The sequence below is a fragment of the Coffea arabica genome, chromosome 6c (genome assembly GCF_036785885.1).
Source record: "Coffea arabica cultivar ET-39 chromosome 6c, Coffea Arabica ET-39 HiFi, whole genome shotgun sequence".
Taxonomy (NCBI): Eukaryota; Viridiplantae; Streptophyta; class Magnoliopsida; order Gentianales; family Rubiaceae; genus Coffea; species Coffea arabica.
Window position 1 is genome coordinate 46,661,241 of NC_092320.1, and position 21,638 is coordinate 46,682,878.

General features: G+C 38.3%; 2 long non-coding RNA genes across 2 annotated transcripts; both read right to left on the bottom strand.

The window, feature by feature from the left end:
• Positions 1-6,323: 6,323 nt before the first annotated feature.
• LOC140008120 (uncharacterized) lies at positions 6,324-7,246 on the bottom strand. The gene is made up of 2 exons (XR_011815523.1): positions 7,177-7,246; positions 6,324-6,543 (listed from the first exon to the last, which is right to left on the bottom strand). It is a non-coding gene; the product is annotated as an uncharacterized lncRNA (long non-coding RNA).
• Positions 7,247-15,621: 8,375 nt separating this feature from the next.
• LOC140008122 (uncharacterized) lies at positions 15,622-16,544 on the bottom strand. Its single transcript, XR_011815525.1, has 2 exons — positions 16,475-16,544; positions 15,622-15,841 (listed from the first exon to the last, which is right to left on the bottom strand). It is a non-coding gene; the product is annotated as an uncharacterized lncRNA (long non-coding RNA).
• Positions 16,545-21,638: the final 5,094 nt, after the last annotated feature.

A 21,638-nucleotide genomic window follows, 5' to 3' on the forward strand; every position in this document is an offset into this window, starting at 1 on the left:
GAGCTATTCGTTTGTTTGTTCGTTCCCCTGACATTTCCCCTTATTCCTCCAATCGTTTGAAAATACATTTTTTTTTAAGTAGAATCCCTCATTCATCCTTTTGTTCGTTCATCCCCTTTTCCGGACTTTGACCGGACTCCACCCATCCGACCATTGGCCGGACTACACCCGACCATTGGCCGGACTCCACCCATCCGGACGTAGCCGGACTACAAGGTAATACTCGAGTATACCAAATTCACCCAGGGTCACCATATCGCCCGACCGAGTCCGCTTCTGGCTCGAGTCGATCGGTAACGAAGGGTAGTGGCCAGTTCAGCCCAAAGGCTTACATCATGCGCAACTAGCATTTAATCATTAATCATTGAAATTTTCATATTTATTTAGGTCGAGTGCGATAAAGTACACACTCGCCTAGAAAACTCGTTTTAACAATCATCGAAAGCACTTAACACGTTATCAAACAATTATACCAGTCATGAAGTCAAGAAGATACAACCAACAAGGAACTAATGCAATCGAGTAAATAATATACAATCGAGTAAATAATGCAAGAAAACAGTTCAAAAGTAACTTTTGGAAACAGTTAAAAGTAAATAATGCAGGAAACGGTTCATAAATAACTTCAGAAATAGTTTGAGGTCACTCACCTCCATGGCTCAGAAACCATCTATCATATATCATTGCCTTGCTCAAATCCAATTCTTAGATCACAAACTCAATGCAAACAAGTCCTTTAAAAGTTCGGACAGCACTTCCCCTAAATTTGCTAACTTTTCCAGCCATCATGGCTTCATTATTTCCTCAGCCAGTCCCAAAGGTACACACACAACAACAAGTTCATCCAATAGCCATTCAGCAAGCTCCAAGTAGTACAAAGACAAGTCAAGCTAGGAAAAAGTTTGGAAATGAAAGTTAACCTTAAAATCAGAAAAATAGTTTTGACGTCATTTTCCGGTAATGCTACAAAAGGCGCTACGATTGTCGGATGAAGATGAAAGATACACCGTTTCGAAACTAAGAGATAGGGTTACAATATTGCAGAAGGTCACTCAACCCAGTTTTGAGTGTAACCAGGTAAAAAATGCAAGATACCATACCAGAATCACAAAAACAGATTCACAAAACGCATTCTAGCGGAAACATCATAAATCAGGCTATCCAAGTCCAAATCCAGCAATTCCAAAACCAGCTGAAAGCTAAAAAACAGGGATAAATTTCATCAGAAGGCCTCAACAACTAATTCGGAAGCAATTCCAGTCAAAACAACCAATTACAGACGCACTTCTCAATTTCGGGTAAAACCAGAACAGCAATAGTAATTTCGACTTTTCTCATTCCACAATATTCCGATTGACCTGAAATTTTGTAGGCACCTCTAAAATGTCATTACCTACAACTTTCATGTAAGCAAAGGCCAATTCGGCATCTATCTAGGACCTAAAAATTCGGACAGAATGTTCATCACAAAACCCTGATTTTCTGAAATTTCTTCCAAAACAGAAATTGATTGCAATTAATCACTTTTTCCACCTCATAGAGTCCTTAAACATCATTTCCAATCATCATATACAGCCACACAAGCATGTTCATATGACAACAGAAAAATCCCCAATAATTATAAAACTTCACCAATTCAACCAAAATCAAGATTTAATCCATAAATTTGCATCTTATACAACCACCAAACATGATTTGAACATCATTAGAGGAAGGAGAGGGGTCCTTCACAACTCACCTTAGCAATACAAGAAAGAGAGCAATTAATCACCTTAGCTTTCCAAACAACTTCACAAAACACCTCAAGACCACTTAGCAAAGAGATTTTATGGAAAGATTTGGAGTTTTATTGGTTGGATTTGAAGATTGAGCAAGAAATAGAAGGAAGAAATTGAGAGCTTTTCTTTCTTTCTTGAGCAAGAACATTCGGCCAAGAAGCTTGCAAAATGAAGCTTATTTTGATCAAATTTTTTGTATTTATTTGGTAAAGGTAAAGGTAAAGTCAAATGGTCAAAGTCCAAGATTAAATCACAAGGTGACACTTGTCACCTTTTAGTTCAAAACTTATCTTTTTGTCTCTCCACTACAAATATCTTAACACCTTGTAAAATAATATCACCTAATACAAAATTCCAACAAGTTGTCAAAAAATATAATGCATTTACCGCACTTGCGGGTCCCACGTTCAAAATACGCTCTTAATATCTCAAAAACTAACCGATAGTAGAAAAATCATTTTAAAACTATCTTTGCTCATAAACTTTATCTGGGGAATTTTTCTAATCAAGAAAATGTAGAAAAGGCGGGCGAGTAAAAAAATAAACCCTAGAAAATTAGAAAATTTCCGGGTTCTCAAACTCATTTTTTTTCGGGGCATCACAATCTCCCCTCCTTAAAAGAATGTCGTCCTCGACATTCCCTCTTGTACCAATCAAGTCAAGACATCCCGCACAAATCTCTCAAGAGTCAAATCAAACCCACAGTCCGGCATCCTAAACTTCAAGCCTAGGATACACTACAGAGATCTGAAGCCTAAGCTCTGATACCAATTGTGACGGCCCCACCTCCCCCTAAGGCGAACCAGAGGGTTCGGCGGGCCGCCTGCCCGGCTCTCGCCGGGACTCAGTCGATCACTAAAGTCCTCAAATGAATTACAAGAATAAACCTCAAATATACATCACATTGTCCACAAATACACATCCAAGTCTCCAATAATTACATGTCTCAAATGCAGCGGAAACTAATTCCCAACTATACATCAAATGATTCCAAATCCAAATTATACAAGATATATGCCATCCAGTCACGTGAACAAGTACTACAAGTTCTTCGTTGGCCACGAGCCCTATGGAGGGGAATAAAATAGTTTTGGGGTGAGCTAAAAGCTCAGTGAATAACCAGTAAAATCAGTAATCAAATCGGTTTAGCAATATTTCATTTTAATGATGTCATAAATCAAATGATAAGTCCAGAAACAATTACAACATTTACAAAAATGTTAAATATGGAGTATCAATAATTCAAAAAACATGTACAATGGAAAGCGATAGTAACATATTCATTAAAAGGATACGGGCTCACATGGAGCTATTCGTTTGTTTGTTCGTTCCCCTGACATTTCCCCTTATTCCTCCAATCGTTTGAAAATACATTTTTTTTAAGTAGAATCCCTCATTCATCCTTTTGTTCGTTCATCCCCTTTTCCGGACGTTGACCGGACTCCACCCATCCGACCATTGGCCGGACTCCACCCATCCGGATGTAGCCGGACTACAAGGTAATACTCGAGTATACCAAATTCACCCAGGGTCGCCATATCGCCCGACCGAGTCCGCTTCTGGCTCGAGTCGATCGGTAACGAAGGGTAGTGGCCAGTTCAGCCCAAAGGCTTACATCATGCGCAACTAGCATTTAATCATTAATCATTGAAATTTTCATATTTATTTAGGTCGAGTGCGATAAAGTACACACTCGCCTAGAAAACTCGTTTTAACAATCATCGAAAGCACTTAACACGTTATCAAACAATTATACCAGTCATGAAGTCAAGAAGATACAACCAACAAGGAACTAATGCAATCGAGTAAATAATGCAAGAAAACAGTTCAAAATTAACTTTTGGAAACAGTTTAAAAGTAAATAATGCAGGAAACGGTTCATAAATAACTTCAGAAATAGTTTGAGGTCACTCACCTCCATGGCTCAGAAACCATCTATCATATATCATTGCCTTACTCAAATCCAAGTCTTAGATCACAAACTCAATGCAAACAAGTCCTTTAAAAGTTCGGACAGCATTTCCCCTAAATTTGCTAACTTTTCCAGCCATCGTGGCTTCATTATTTCCTCAGCCAGTCCCAAAGGTACACACACAACAACAAGTTCATCCAATAGCCATTCAGCAAGCTCCAAGTAGTACAAAGACAAGTCAAGCTAGGAAAAAGTCTGGAAATGAAAGTTAAGTTTAAAACCAGAAAAATAGTTTTGACGTCATTTTCCGGTAATGGTACAAAAGGCGCTACGATTGTCGGATGAAGGTGCAAGATACACCGTTTCGAAACTAAGAGATAGGGTTACAATATTGCAGAAGGTCACTCAACCCAGTTTCGAGTGTAACCAGGTCAAAAATGCAAGATACCATACCAGAATCACAAAAACAGATTCACAAAACGCATTCTAGCGGAAACATCATAAATCAGGCTATCCAAGTCCAAATCCAGCAATTCCCAAACCAGCTGAAAGCTAAGAAACAGGGATAAATTTCATAAGAAGGCCTCAACAACTAATTCGGAAGCAATTCCAGCCAAAACAACCAATTACAGACGCACTTCTCAATTTCGGGTAAAACCAGAACAGCAATAGTAATTTCGACTTTTCTCATTCCACACTATTCCGATTGACCTGAAATTTTGTAGGCACCTCTAAAATGTCATTACCTACAACTTTCATGTAAGCAAAGGCCAATTCGGCATCTATCTAGGACCTAAAAATTCGGACAGAATGTTCATCACAAAACCCTGATTTTCTGAAATTTCTTCCAAAACAGAAATTGATTGCAATTAATCACTTTTTCAACCTCATAGAGTCCTTAAACATCATTTCCAATCATCATATACAGCCACACAAGCATGTTCATATGACAACAGAAAAATCCCCAATAATTATAAAACTTCACCAATTCAACCAAAATCAAGATTTAATCCATAAATTTGCATCTTATACAACCACCAAACATGATTTGAACATCATTAGAGGAAGGAGAGGGGTCCTTCACAACTCACCTTAGCAATACAAGAAAGAGAGCAATTAATCACCTTAGCTTTCCAAACAACTTCACAAAACACCTCAAGACCACTTAGCAAAGAGATTTTATGGAAAGATTTGGAGTTTTATTGGTTGGATTTGAAGATTGAGCAAGAAATAGAAGGAAGAAATTGAGAGCTTTTCTTTCTTTCTTGAGCAAGAACATTCGGCCAAGAAGCTTGCAAAATGAAGCTTATTTTGATCAAATTTTTTGTATTTATTTGGTAAAGGTAAAGGTAAAGTCAAATGGTCAAAGTCCAAGATTAAATCACAAGGTGACACTTGTCACCTTTTAGTTCAAAACTTATCTTTTTGTCTCTCCACTACAAATATCTTAACACCTTGTAAAATAATATCACCTAATACAAAATTCCAACAAGTTGTCAAAAAATATAATGCATTTACCGCACTTGCGGGTCCCACGTTCAAAATACGCTCTTAATATCTCAAAAACTAACCGATAGTAGAAAAATCATTTTAAAACTATCTTTGCTCATAAACTTTATCTGGGGAATTTTTCTAATCAAGAAAATGTAGAAAAGGCGGGCGAGTAAAAAAATAAACCCTAGAAAATTAGAAAATTTCCGGGTTCTCAAACTCATTTTTTTTCGGGGCATCACAATCTCCCCTCCTTAAAAGAATGTCGTCCTCGACATTCCCTCTTGTACCAATCAAGTCAAGACATCCCGCACAAATCTCTCAAGAGTCAAATCAAACCCACAGTCCGGCATCCTAAACTTCAAGCCTAGGATACACTACAGAGATCTGAAGCCTAAGCTCTGATACCAATTGTGACGGCCCCACCTCCCCCTAAGGCGAACCAGAGGGTTCGGCGGGCCGCCTGCCCGGCTCTCGCCGGGACTCAGTCGATCACTAAAGTCCTCAAATGAATTACAAGAATAAACCTCAAATATACATCACATGGTCCACAAATACACATCGAAATCTCCAATAATTACATGTCACAAATGCAGGGGAAACTAATTCCCAACTATACATCAAATGATTCCAAATCCAAATTATACAAGATATACGCCATCCAGTCACGTGAACAAGTACTACAAGTCCTTCCTTCGCCACGAGCCCTATGGAGGGGAATAAAATAGTTTTGGGGTGAGCTAAAAGCTCAGTGAATAACCAGTAAAATCAGTAATCAAATCGATTTAGCAATATTTCATTTTAACGATGTCATAAATCAAATGATAAGTCCAGAAACAATTACAACATTTACAAAAACGTTAAATATGGAGTATCAATAATTCAAGAAACATGTACAATGGAAAGCGATAGTAACATATTCTGTAACAGCTCCACTTTCCCCTAAGGCGAACCAAAGGGGTTAGCGGACTGCCTGCCCAGCTCTCGCCAGGACTAACGAGGCAGACTAGAACTATCTATAGCAATCCGAAACTTACAAACGAGCATAAACAGATCAAAATGGTAAAATAACCCAAAATAAAAAAAAATGAAATCCGGAGTCGGTCATGAATAGTAACCGACCCGTCAAAACCCAACCGAAAGAGCACGCAAACATTCACATCTGAACTTTAGCGATTACAATCCAAAAGGACATTCAAAAGTTTTCAAAAGTTAATACATATACACGGTTTGCCAAATCAAAAGAGAAAACGCCCCAAAAGTACACTTAGGGTTTTAATACATGAGCTATACAAAAGATATGTTCAACTAGCTCAATTTGGCAGCCATTTGCCAAATCCAGACCAAAAGGGCAAAATTTTCCTATAAGGAAAACAAAAGGAACAGAAAGGGGTGAGCTTGCGCTCAATGAGGTACCAAACAGATAGCATTAAAATCATGGCATTTCACATTTAACAAATCAGACACACATGTCAGATGTAAAGCAAAGGAACCAATGATTCGAATCAGAAGGATACGGGTGGCTCTCAGGAGCCAAATTTCCAGCGCAGTACTTGATCCAAACCGGTTGACTCTCCGTCAACGTATATAGAACCAACGCGTCCGTAGACCCCTCTTATCACCGAATTCCGTCCACCAAACACCCCTTTACCGGGCGCGCTCACCTCAAACGAACAAAATGGTAATACTCGAGTATACCCGGAATCAAGGGTCTCAATACCCAAAATCCCCGAACAGACTACCGTGGTTCGTTATCTAATCGTCCAGGCCCTTGCCGGCCCGACTCGAATAACTTAGCCACAGGATTGAGCTCATAGGTCATAGAAATCCGAACAGATGCAGACATAGATAACAGATTCAAATTTTGCATAGTAAATTGGCATATGATCAGACTAGAGAACGAGTGTGATAAAGTACACCCTCGTCTCGAACAAATAAACAGATTGCAGAGCAAAAATCAAGTTAAACAGCAATGAAGGGGAGTGGTACACTCACCGGCTCAACTTCAAAAGTTTTTACTTCAGATTGGCCTTAATCGCCAAGAAACCCTAAAATAACCAAAATAAAACCAATTGAAGGTTTCACATCCATAATCGAGTAAACACAATGCACATGAGGCTCGACTACTAGTCGTATGCCTTGCCAAAATAATACTAATGCAGGGGTACAAAACATGATTTTCTTGGAAACGAAAAGGTAACATGAAGACTTAGGCGCAAACAACCCAAAAGCCTTTCATTTCCACCAAAAGGCAAATTCAACTTGACGGAACCAAACGGCCTAGAAAATCGGGCAGCACCTCCCCTAAAATTCTTACTTTTCCAGCCATTAAAGCTTCATTATTTCCTCAAATCAGTCCCAACATCTCACACAAAATTCATCTCATTTACCAAAAGCCGTTCACTAGGCTCAAAATAGTACAAGTACAAAAGTTAGCTAGGAAATGACCGGAATTAGAGTAAGTCTTAAAACATGTAAGCAAGTACAATGAGACTCGATAACGAGTCATAAAGCCATGCCAACCACAACCCCAATAAGGTTTCATATGCATATATAAGCATTAGAGCAAACCAGAAATTAAGAAATGGCATTAGCTTAGGCCTTAACAAAAAAACAGTTTTCGTCATACTTTTGCGGTAATGACACAAAATGCGCTACGCTTATCGGATGAGGGTGTAAGACCCACCATCTCGAAGCTAAAAGACAGGGCTACAACAATGTAGAAGGCCACTCAGTCCAAATCCTAGCACAACTAGGTCAAAAATGCAGAATACCACAACCTGAACCGTAATTGCAGGTTTACAAATCACACAATGCTGTAATGAACACAACTCAGTCTATACAAGTCCAAATGCCGAAATTCCAAAGGCATATGTTAGCTAAGACATCCAGCTACATTTAATCAGAAGACACCAACAACAAAATCCAAACCAATTCCAGTCAAAATGGCCGATTACAAGTGCAGTTTTCGCATTCTGATCAACCCAGAATAGCAACAGTAAAATCGACATATCTCACTCTACACTAGTCCAAATGACCTGAAATTTTTCAGCCACTTCAAACTCATCAATACCTACAAGTTTCATGTTTTGAGCAAAGTCCAATTCGGCATCTAACCCTATGATCCAAAGCCGGACAGAATTAGGGGTTTTGAAACCCTATATTTTCACAATTCATTCCAAACCCAAAATTGGTTGTAATTATCACTAATTCACATCTACTAGAGTCATTCCCCCTCATCATCAACCATCATAGATGACCACAACATCACATTCATATTAAACCAGAAAATTCCTCAAAAATAGAAAAACTTCACCAAATCACTTTAAACCAAGATAAAAACCAGAAATTTCAGCACTTTAATCACTACTAAGCATAACTTAAGCATCATTAGGTGTAGGAGGAAGTTTGAGCATCACTTACCAAGAAAACAAGAGAGAGGAAGTAGGAGGACACCTTAGCTCTCCAAGAAAGCTTCACCAAATCACTCACTATCACTAACTAAAGGGATTTTATGGAGTAATTGCAAGATCAAATGGTTGGATGGTTCACCTTGAGCAAGATTGGAGCTAAAACTTGAAGAGTTTCTTGCTTCCTTTTGGAGAGAGAGGGCCGGCCATATGAGGAGAAGAAATGGTGATTTTTGAACAATTTTGCAAGATTTTTACTCAATTTGGTCAAAAGTCAAAAGTGTGAATAGTTGCCAACAAAGTCCAACCAATGGTTGTGTGACACTTGTCACTCCATTAATGCAATCTTATCACTTCTTTTTCTCTCTCACATCAATCATAATAGCTTCCTCTAATTATCTCTTAACACCCGATAAAATAATTCCAGTATCCAAAACTTAATCTAGTTGGCCGAAATCTTCCGAACTTTTCACACTAGTGGGTCCCACGTCCGGTATACGCTCTTAATTTCTCAAAATCTCTTCGATACTAAAAAAATCATCTAAAAGCTATATTTACTCATAAAAATAATCTAGAAAATTTTCCGGATACAGAAAGTGTAGAAAACAAATCATTGAAAATAAGAAAACCTAGAAATATAATAAAACCTAGAAATTGGAAAAATTACGGGTTCTCACATATTCATTAAAAGGATACGGGCTCACATGGAGCTATTCGTTTGTTTGTTCGTTCCCCTGACATTTCCCCTTATTCCTCCAATCGTTTGAAAATACATTTTTTTTTAAGTAGAATCCCTCATTCATCCTTTTGTTCGTTCATCCCCTTTTCCGGACTTTGACCGGACTCCACCCATCCGACCATTGGCCGGACTACACCCGACCATTGGCCGGACTCCACCCATCCGGACGTAGCCGGACTACAAGGTAATACTCGAGTATACCAAATTCACCCAGGGTCACCATATCGCCCGACCGAGTCCGCTTCTGGCTCGAGTCGATCGGTAACGAAGGGTAGTGGCCAGTTCAGCCCAAAGGCTTACATCATGCGCAACTAGCATTTAATCATTAATCATTGAAATTTTCATATTTATTTAGGTCGAGTGCGATAAAGTACACACTCGCCTAGAAAACTCGTTTTAACAATCATCGAAAGCACTTAACACGTTATCAAACAATTATACCAGTCATGAAGTCAAGAAGATACAACCAACAAGGAACTAATGCAATCGAGTAAATAATATACAATCGAGTAAATAATGCAAGAAAACAGTTCAAAAGTAACTTTTGGAAACAGTTAAAAGTAAATAATGCAGGAAACGGTTCATAAATAACTTCAGAAATAGTTTGAGGTCACTCACCTCCATGGCTCAGAAACCATCTATCATATATCATTGCCTTGCTCAAATCCAATTCTTAGATCACAAACTCAATGCAAACAAGTCCTTTAAAAGTTCGGACAGCACTTCCCCTAAATTTGCTAACTTTTCCAGCCATCATGGCTTCATTATTTCCTCAGCCAGTCCCAAAGGTACACACACAACAACAAGTTCATCCAATAGCCATTCAGCAAGCTCCAAGTAGTACAAAGACAAGTCAAGCTAGGAAAAAGTTTGGAAATGAAAGTTAACCTTAAAATCAGAAAAATAGTTTTGACGTCATTTTCCGGTAATGCTACAAAAGGCGCTACGATTGTCGGATGAAGATGAAAGATACACCGTTTCGAAACTAAGAGATAGGGTTACAATATTGCAGAAGGTCACTCAACCCAGTTTTGAGTGTAACCAGGTAAAAAATGCAAGATACCATACCAGAATCACAAAAACAGATTCACAAAACGCATTCTAGCGGAAACATCATAAATCAGGCTATCCAAGTCCAAATCCAGCAATTCCAAAACCAGCTGAAAGCTAAAAAACAGGGATAAATTTCATCAGAAGGCCTCAACAACTAATTCGGAAGCAATTCCAGTCAAAACAACCAATTACAGACGCACTTCTCAATTTCGGGTAAAACCAGAACAGCAATAGTAATTTCGACTTTTCTCATTCCACAATATTCCGATTGACCTGAAATTTTGTAGGCACCTCTAAAATGTCATTACCTACAACTTTCATGTAAGCAAAGGCCAATTCGGCATCTATCTAGGACCTAAAAATTCGGACAGAATGTTCATCACAAAACCCTGATTTTCTGAAATTTCTTCCAAAACAGAAATTGATTGCAATTAATCACTTTTTCCACCTCATAGAGTCCTTAAACATCATTTCCAATCATCATATACAGCCACACAAGCATGTTCATATGACAACAGAAAAATCCCCAATAATTATAAAACTTCACCAATTCAACCAAAATCAAGATTTAATCCATAAATTTGCATCTTATACAACCACCAAACATGATTTGAACATCATTAGAGGAAGGAGAGGGGTCCTTCACAACTCACCTTAGCAATACAAGAAAGAGAGCAATTAATCACCTTAGCTTTCCAAACAACTTCACAAAACACCTCAAGACCACTTAGCAAAGAGATTTTATGGAAAGATTTGGAGTTTTATTGGTTGGATTTGAAGATTGAGCAAGAAATAGAAGGAAGAAATTGAGAGCTTTTCTTTCTTTCTTGAGCAAGAACATTCGGCCAAGAAGCTTGCAAAATGAAGCTTATTTTGATCAAATTTTTTGTATTTATTTGGTAAAGGTAAAGGTAAAGTCAAATGGTCAAAGTCCAAGATTAAATCACAAGGTGACACTTGTCACCTTTTAGTTCAAAACTTATCTTTTTGTCTCTCCACTACAAATATCTTAACACCTTGTAAAATAATATCACCTAATACAAAATTCCAACAAGTTGTCAAAAAATATAATGCATTTACCGCACTTGCGGGTCCCACGTTCAAAATACGCTCTTAATATCTCAAAAACTAACCGATAGTAGAAAAATCATTTTAAAACTATCTTTGCTCATAAACTTTATCTGGGGAATTTTTCTAATCAAGAAAATGTAGAAAAGGCGGGCGAGTAAAAAAATAAACCCTAGAAAATTAGAAAATTTCCGGGTTCTCAAACTCATTTTTTTTCGGGGCATCACAATCTCCCCTCCTTAAAAGAATGTCGTCCTCGACATTCCCTCTTGTACCAATCAAGTCAAGACATCCCGCACAAATCTCTCAAGAGTCAAATCAAACCCACAGTCCGGCATCCTAAACTTCAAGCCTAGGATACACTACAGAGATCTGAAGCCTAAGCTCTGATACCAATTGTGACGGCCCCACCTCCCCCTAAGGCGAACCAGAGGGTTCGGCGGGCCGCCTGCCCGGCTCTCGCCGGGACTCAGTCGATCACTAAAGTCCTCAAATGAATTACAAGAATAAACCTCAAATATACATCACATTGTCCACAAATACACATCCAAGTCTCCAATAATTACATGTCTCAAATGCAGCGGAAACTAATTCCCAACTATACATCAAATGATTCCAAATCCAAATTATACAAGATATATGCCATCCAGTCACGTGAACAAGTACTACAAGTTCTTCGTTGGCCACGAGCCCTATGGAGGGGAATAAAATAGTTTTGGGGTGAGCTAAAAGCTCAGTGAATAACCAGTAAAATCAGTAATCAAATCGGTTTAGCAATATTTCATTTTAATGATGTCATAAATCAAATGATAAGTCCAGAAACAATTACAACATTTACAAAAATGTTAAATATGGAGTATCAATAATTCAAAAAACATGTACAATGGAAAGCGATAGTAACATATTCATTAAAAGGATACGGGCTCACATGGAGCTATTCGTTTGTTTGTTCGTTCCCCTGACATTTCCCCTTATTCCTCCAATCGTTTGAAAATACATTTTTTTTAAGTAGAATCCCTCATTCATCCTTTTGTTCGTTCATCCCCTTTTCCGGACGTTGACCGGACTCCACCCATCCGACCATTGGCCGGACTCCACCCATCCGGATGTAGCCGGACTACAAGGTAATACTCGAGTATACCAAATTCACCCAGGGTCGCCATATCGCCCGACCGAGTCCGCTTCTGGCTCGAGTCGATCGGTAACGAAGGGTAGTGGCCAGTTCAGCCCAAAGGCTTACATCATGCGCAACTAGCATTTAATCATTAATCATTGAAATTTTCATATTTATTTAGGTCGAGTGCGATAAAGTACACACTCGCCTAGAAAACTCGTTTTAACAATCATCGAAAGCACTTAACACGTTATCAAACAATTATACCAGTCATGAAGTCAAGAAGATACAACCAACAAGGAACTAATGCAATCGAGTAAATAATGCAAGAAAACAGTTCAAAATTAACTTTTGGAAACAGTTTAAAAGTAAATAATGCAGGAAACGGTTCATAAATAACTTCAGAAATAGTTTGAGGTCACTCACCTCCATGGCTCAGAAACCATCTATCATATATCATTGCCTTACTCAAATCCAAGTCTTAGATCACAAACTCAATGCAAACAAGTCCTTTAAAAGTTCGGACAGCATTTCCCCTAAATTTGCTAACTTTTCCAGCCATCGTGGCTTCATTATTTCCTCAGCCAGTCCCAAAGGTACACACACAACAACAAGTTCATCCAATAGCCATTCAGCAAGCTCCAAGTAGTACAAAGACAAGTCAAGCTAGGAAAAAGTCTGGAAATGAAAGTTAAGTTTAAAACCAGAAAAATAGTTTTGACGTCATTTTCCGGTAATGGTACAAAAGGCGCTACGATTGTCGGATGAAGGTGCAAGATACACCGTTTCGAAACTAAGAGATAGGGTTACAATATTGCAGAAGGTCACTCAACCCAGTTTCGAGTGTAACCAGGTCAAAAATGCAAGATACCATACCAGAATCACAAAAACAGATTCACAAAACGCATTCTAGCGGAAACATCATAAATCAGGCTATCCAAGTCCAAATCCAGCAATTCCCAAACCAGCTGAAAGCTAAGAAACAGGGATAAATTTCATAAGAAGGCCTCAACAACTAATTCGGAAGCAATTCCAGCCAAAACAACCAATTACAGACGCACTTCTCAATTTCGGGTAAAACCAGAACAGCAATAGTAATTTCGACTTTTCTCATTCCACACTATTCCGATTGACCTGAAATTTTGTAGGCACCTCTAAAATGTCATTACCTACAACTTTCATGTAAGCAAAGGCCAATTCGGCATCTATCTAGGACCTAAAAATTCGGACAGAATGTTCATCACAAAACCCTGATTTTCTGAAATTTCTTCCAAAACAGAAATTGATTGCAATTAATCACTTTTTCAACCTCATAGAGTCCTTAAACATCATTTCCAATCATCATATACAGCCACACAAGCATGTTCATATGACAACAGAAAAATCCCCAATAATTATAAAACTTCACCAATTCAACCAAAATCAAGATTTAATCCATAAATTTGCATCTTATACAACCACCAAACATGATTTGAACATCATTAGAGGAAGGAGAGGGGTCCTTCACAACTCACCTTAGCAATACAAGAAAGAGAGCAATTAATCACCTTAGCTTTCCAAACAACTTCACAAAACACCTCAAGACCACTTAGCAAAGAGATTTTATGGAAAGATTTGGAGTTTTATTGGTTGGATTTGAAGATTGAGCAAGAAATAGAAGGAAGAAATTGAGAGCTTTTCTTTCTTTCTTGAGCAAGAACATTCGGCCAAGAAGCTTGCAAAATGAAGCTTATTTTGATCAAATTTTTTGTATTTATTTGGTAAAGGTAAAGGTAAAGTCAAATGGTCAAAGTCCAAGATTAAATCACAAGGTGACACTTGTCACCTTTTAGTTCAAAACTTATCTTTTTGTCTCTCCACTACAAATATCTTAACACCTTGTAAAATAATATCACCTAATACAAAATTCCAACAAGTTGTCAAAAAATATAATGCATTTACCGCACTTGCGGGTCCCACGTTCAAAATACGCTCTTAATATCTCAAAAACTAACCGATAGTAGAAAAATCATTTTAAAACTATCTTTGCTCATAAACTTTATCTGGGGAATTTTTCTAATCAAGAAAATGTAGAAAAGGCGGGCGAGTAAAAAAATAAACCCTAGAAAATTAGAAAATTTCCGGGTTCTCAAACTCATTTTTTTTCGGGGCATCACAATCTCCCCTCCTTAAAAGAATGTCGTCCTCGACATTCCCTCTTGTACCAATCAAGTCAAGACATCCCGCACAAATCTCTCAAGAGTCAAATCAAACCCACAGTCCGGCATCCTAAACTTCAAGCCTAGGATACACTACAGAGATCTGAAGCCTAAGCTCTGATACCAATTGTGACGGCCCCACCTCCCCCTAAGGCGAACCAGAGGGTTCGGCGGGCCGCCTGCCCGGCTCTCGCCGGGACTCAGTCGATCACTAAAGTCCTCAAATGAATTACAAGAATAAACCTCAAATATACATCACATGGTCCACAAATACACATCGAAATCTCCAATAATTACATGTCACAAATGCAGGGGAAACTAATTCCCAACTATACATCAAATGATTCCAAATCCAAATTATACAAGATATACGCCATCCAGTCACGTGAACAAGTACTACAAGTCCTTCCTTCGCCACGAGCCCTATGGAGGGGAATAAAATAGTTTTGGGGTGAGCTAAAAGCTCAGTGAATAACCAGTAAAATCAGTAATCAAATCGATTTAGCAATATTTCATTTTAACGATGTCATAAATCAAATGATAAGTCCAGAAACAATTACAACATTTACAAAAACGTTAAATATGGAGTATCAATAATTCAAGAAACATGTACAATGGAAAGCGATAGTAACATATTCTGTAACAGCTCCACTTTCCCCTAAGGCGAACCAAAGGGGTTAGCGGACTGCCTGCCCAGCTCTCGCCAGGACTAACGAGGCAGACTAGAACTATCTATAGCAATCCGAAACTTACAAACGAGCATAAACAGATCAAAATGGTAAAATAACCCAAAATAAAAAAAAATGAAATCCGGAGTCGGTCATGAATAGTAACCGACCCGTCAAAACCCAACCGAAAGAGCACGCAAACATTCACATCTGAACTTTAGCGATTACAATCCAAAAGGACATTCAAAAGTTTTCAAAAGTTAATACATATACACGGTTTGCCAAATCAAAAGAGAAAACGCCCCAAAAGTACACTTAGGGTTTTAATACATGAGCTATACAAAAGATATGTTCAACTAGCTCAATTTGGCAGCCATTTGCCAAATCCAGACCAAAAGGGCAAAATTTTCCTATAAGGAAAACAAAAGGAACAGAAAGGGGTGAGCTTGCGCTCAATGAGGTACCAAACAGATAGCATTAAAATCATGGCATTTCACATTTAACAAATCAGACACACATGTCAGATGTAAAGCAAAGGAACCAATGATTCGAATCAGAAGGATACGGGTGGCTCTCAGGAGCCAAATTTCCAGCGCAGTACTTGATCCAAACCGGTTGACTCTCCGTCAACGTATATAGAACCAACGCGTCCGTAGACCCCTCTTATCACCGAATTCCGTCCACCAAACACCCCTTTACCGGGCGCGCTCACCTCAAACGAACAAAATGGTAATACTCGAGTATACCCGGAATCAAGGGTCTCAATACCCAAAATCCCCGAACAGACTACCGTGGTTCGTTATCTAATCGTCCAGGCCCTTGCCGGCCCGACTCGAATAACTTAGCCACAGGATTGAGCTCATAGGTCATAGAAATCCGAACAGATGCAGACATAGATAACAGATTCAAATTTTGCATAGTAAATTGGCATATGATCAGACTAGAGAACGAGTGTGATAAAGTACACCCTCGTCTCGAACAAATAAACAGATTGCAGAGCAAAAATCAAGTTAAACAGCAATGAAGGGGAGTGGTACACTCACCGGCTCAACTTCAAAAGTTTTTACTTCAGATTGGCCTTAATCGCCAAGAAACCCTAAAATAACCAAAATAAAACCAATTGAAGGTTTCACATCCATAATCGAGTAAACACAATGCACATGAGGCTCGACTACTAGTCGTATGCCTTGCCAAAATAATACTAATGCAGGGGTACAAAACATGATTTTCTTGGAAACGAAAAGGTAACATGAAGACTTAGGCGCAAACAACCCAAAAGCCTTTCATTTCCACCAAAAGGCAAATTCAACTTGACGGAACCAAACGGCCTAGAAAATCGGGCAGCACCTCCCCTAAAATTCTTACTTTTCCAGCCATTAAAGCTTCATTATTTCCTCAAATCAGTCCCAACATCTCACACAAAATTCATCTCATTTACCAAAAGCCGTTCACTAGGCTCAAAATAGTACAAGTACAAAAGTTAGCTAGGAAATGACCGGAATTAGAGTAAGTCTTAAAACATGTAAGCAAGTACAATGAGACTCGATAACGAGTCATAAAGCCATGCCAACCACAACCCCAATAAGGTTTCATATGCATATATAAGCATTATAGCAAACCAGAAATTAAGAAATGGCATTAGCTTAGGCCTTAACAAAAAAACAGTTTTCGTCATACTTTTGCGGTAATGACACAAAATGCGCTACGCTTATCGGATGAGGGTGTAAGACCCACCATCTCGAAGCTAAAAGACAGGGCTACAACAATGTAGAAGGCCACTCAGTCCAAATCCTAGCACAACTAGGTCAAAAATGCAGAATACCACAACCTGAACCGTAATTGCAGGTTTACAAATCACACAATGCTGTAATGAACACAACTCAGTCTATACAAGTCCAAATGCCGAAATTCCAAAGGCATATGTTAGCTAAGACATCCAGCTACATTTAATCAGAAGACACCAACAACAAAATCCAAACCAATTCCAGTCAAAATGGCCGATTACAAGTGCAGTTTTCGCATTCTGATCAACCCAGAATAGCAACAGTAAAATCGACATATCTCACTCTACACTAGTCCAAATGACCTGAAATTTTTCAGCCACTTCAAACTCATCAATACCTACAAGTTTCATGTTTTGAGCAAAGTCCAATTCGGCATCTAACCCTATGATCCAAAGCCGGACAGAATTAGGGGTTTTGAAACCCTATATTTTCACAATTCATTCCAAACCCAAAATTGGTTGTAATTATCACTAATTCACATCTACTAGAGTCATTCCCCCTCATCATCAACCATCATAGATGACCACAACATCACATTCATATTAAACCAGAAAATTCCTCAAAAATAGAAAAACTTCACCAAATCACTTTAAACCAAGATAAAAACCAGAAATTTCAGCACTTTAATCACTACTAAGCATAACTTAAGCATCATTAGGTGTAGGAGGAAGTTTGAGCATCACTTACCAAGAAAACAAGAGAGAGGAAGTAGGAGGACACCTTAGCTCTCCAAGAAAGCTTCACCAAATCACTCACTATCACTAACTAAAGGGATTTTATGGAGTAATTGCAAGATCAAATGGTTGGATGGTTCACCTTGAGCAAGATTGGAGCTAAAACTTGAAGAGTTTCTTGCTTCCTTTTGGAGAGAGAGGGCCGGCCATATGAGGAGAAGAAATGGTGATTTTTGAACAATTTTGCAAGATTTTTACTCAATTTGGTCAAAAGTCAAAAGTGTGAATAGTTGCCAACAAAGTCCAACCAATGGTTGTGTGACACTTGTCACTCCATTAATGCAATCTTATCACTTCTTTTTCTCTCTCACATCAATCATAATAGCTTCCTCTAATTATCTCTTAACACCCGATAAAATAATTCCAGTATCCAAAACTTAATCTAGTTGGCCGAAATCTTCCGAACTTTTCACACTAGTGGGTCCCACGTCCGGTATACGCTCTTAATTTCTCAAAATCTCTTCGATACTAAAAAAATCATCTAAAAGCTATATTTACTCATAAAAATAATCTAGAAAATTTTCCGGATACAGAAAGTGTAGAAAACAAATCATTGAAAATAAGAAAACCTAGAAATATAATAAAACCTAGAAATTGGAAAAATTACGGGTTCTCACATATTCATTAAAAGGATACGGGCTCACATGGAGCTATTCGTTTGTTTGTTCGTTCCCCTGACATTTCCCCTTATTCCTCCAATCGTTTGAAAATACATTTTTTTTTAAGTAGAATCCCTCATTCATCCTTTTGTTCGTTCATCCCCTTTTCCGGACTTTGACCGGACTCCACCCATCCGACCATTGGCCGGACTACACCCGACCATTGGCCGGACTCCACCCATCCGGACGTAGCCGGACTACAAGGTAATACTCGAGTATACCAAATTCACCCAGGGTCACCATATCGCCCGACCGAGTCCGCTTCTGGCTCGAGTCGATCGGTAACGAAGGGTAGTGGCCAGTTCAGCCCAAAGGCTTACATCATGCGCAACTAGCATTTAATCATTAATCATTGAAATTTTCATATTTATTTAGGTCGAGTGCGATAAAGTACACACTCGCCTAGAAAACTCGTTTTAACAATCATCGAAAGCACTTAACACGTTATCAAACAATTATACCAGTCATGAAGTCAAGAAGATACAACCAACAAGGAACTAATGCAATCGAGTAAATAATATACAATCGAGTAAATAATGCAAGAAAACAGTTCAAAAGTAACTTTTGGAAACAGTTAAAAGTAAATAATGCAGGAAACGGTTCATAAATAACTTCAGAAATAGTTTGAGGTCACTCACCTCCATGGCTCAGAAACCATCTATCATATATCATTGCCTTGCTCAAATCCAATTCTTAGATCACAAACTCAATGCAAACAAGTCCTTTAAAAGTTCGGACAGCACTTCCCCTAAATTTGCTAACTTTTCCAGCCATCATGGCTTCATTATTTCCTCAGCCAGTCCCAAAGGTACACACACAACAACAAGTTCATCCAATAGCCATTCAGCAAGCTCCAAGTAGTACAAAGACAAGTCAAGCTAGGAAAAAGTTTGGAAATGAAAGTTAACCTTAAAATCAGAAAAATAGTTTTGACGTCATTTTCCGGTAATGCTACAAAAGGCGCTACGATTGTCGGATGAAGATGAAAGATACACCGTTTCGAAACTAAGAGATAGGGTTACAATATTGCAGAAGGTCACTCAACCCAGTTTTGAGTGTAACCAGGTAAAAAATGCAAGATACCATACCAGAATCACAAAAACAGATTCACAAAACGCATTCTAGCGGAAACATCATAAATCAGGCTATCCAAGTCCAAATCCAGCAATTCCAAAACCAGCTGAAAGCTAAAAAACAGGGATAAATTTCATCAGAAGGCCTCAACAACTAATTCGGAAGCAATTCCAGTCAAAACAACCAATTACAGACGCACTTCTCAATTTCGGGTAAAACCAGAACAGCAATAGTAATTTCGACTTTTCTCATTCCACAATATTCCGATTGACCTGAAATTTTGTAGGCACCTCTAAAATGTCATTACCTACAACTTTCATGTAAGCAAAGGCCAATTCGGCATCTATCTAGGACCTAAAAATTCGGACAGAATGTTCATCACAAAACCCTGATTTTCTGAAATTTCTTCCAAAACAGAAATTGATTGCAATTAATCACTTTTTCCACCTCATAGAGTCCTTAAACATCATTTCCAATCATCATATACAGCCACACAAGCATGTTCATATGACAACAGAAAAATCCCCAATAATTATAAAACTTCACCAATTCAACCAAAATCAAGATTTAATCCATAAATTTGCATCTTATACAACCACCAAACATGATTTGAACATCATTAGAGGAAGGAGAGGGGTCCTTCACAACTCACCTTAGCAATACAAGAAAGAGAGCAATTAATCACCTTAGCTTTCCAAACAACTTCACAAAACACCTCAAGACCACTTAGCAAAGAGATTTTATGGAAAGATTTGGAGTTTTATTGGTTGGATTTGAAGATTGAGCAAGAAATAGAAGGAAGAAATTGAGAGCTTTTCTTTCTTTCTTGAGCAAGAACATTCGGCCAAGAAGCTTGCAAAATGAAGCTTATTTTGATCAAATTTTTTGTATTTATTTGGTAAAGGTAAAGGTAAAGTCAAATGGTCAAAGTCCAAGATTAAATCACAAGGTGACACTTGTCACCTTTTAGTTCAAAACTTATCTTTTTGTCTCTCCACTACAAATATCTTAACACCTTGTAAAATAATATCACCTAATACAAAATTCCAACAAGTTGTCAAAAAATATAATGCATTTACCGCACTTGCGGGTCCCACGTTCAAAATACGCTCTTAATATCTCAAAAACTAACCGATAGTAGAAAAATCATTTTAAAACTATCTTTGCTCATAAACTTTATCTGGGGAATTTTTCTAATCAAGAAAATGTAGAAAAGGCGGGCGAGTAAAAAAATAAACCCTAGAAAATTAGAAAATTTCCGGGTTCTCAAACTCATTTTTTTTCGGGGCATCACAATCTCCCCTCCTTAAAAGAATGTCGTCCTCGACATTCCCTCTTGTACCAATCAAGTCAAGACATCCCGCACAAATCTCTCAAGAGTCAAATCAAACCCACAGTCCGGCATCCTAAACTTCAAGCCTAGGATACACTACAGAGATCTGAAGCCTAAGCTCTGATACCAATTGTGACGGCCCCACCTCCCCCTAAGGCGAACCAGAGGGTTCGGCGGGCCGCCTGCCCGGCTCTCGCCGGGACTCAGTCGATCACTAAAGTCCTCAAATGAATTACAAGAATAAACCTCAAATATACATCACATGGTCCACAAATACACATCCAAGTCTCCAATAATTACATGTCTCAAATGCAGCGGAAACTAATTCCCAACTATACATCAAATGATTCCAAATCCAAATTATACAAGATATATGCCATCCAGTCACGTGAACAAGTACTACAAGTTCTTCGTTGGCCACGAGCCCTATGGAGGGGAATAAAATAGTTTTGGGGTGAGCTAAAAGCTCAGTGAATAACCAGTAAAATCAGTAATCAAATCGGTTTAGCAATATTTCATTTTAATGATGTCATAAATCAAATGATAAGTCCAGAAACAATTACAACATTTACAAAAATGTTAAATATGGAGTATCAATAATTCAAGAAACATGTACAATGGAA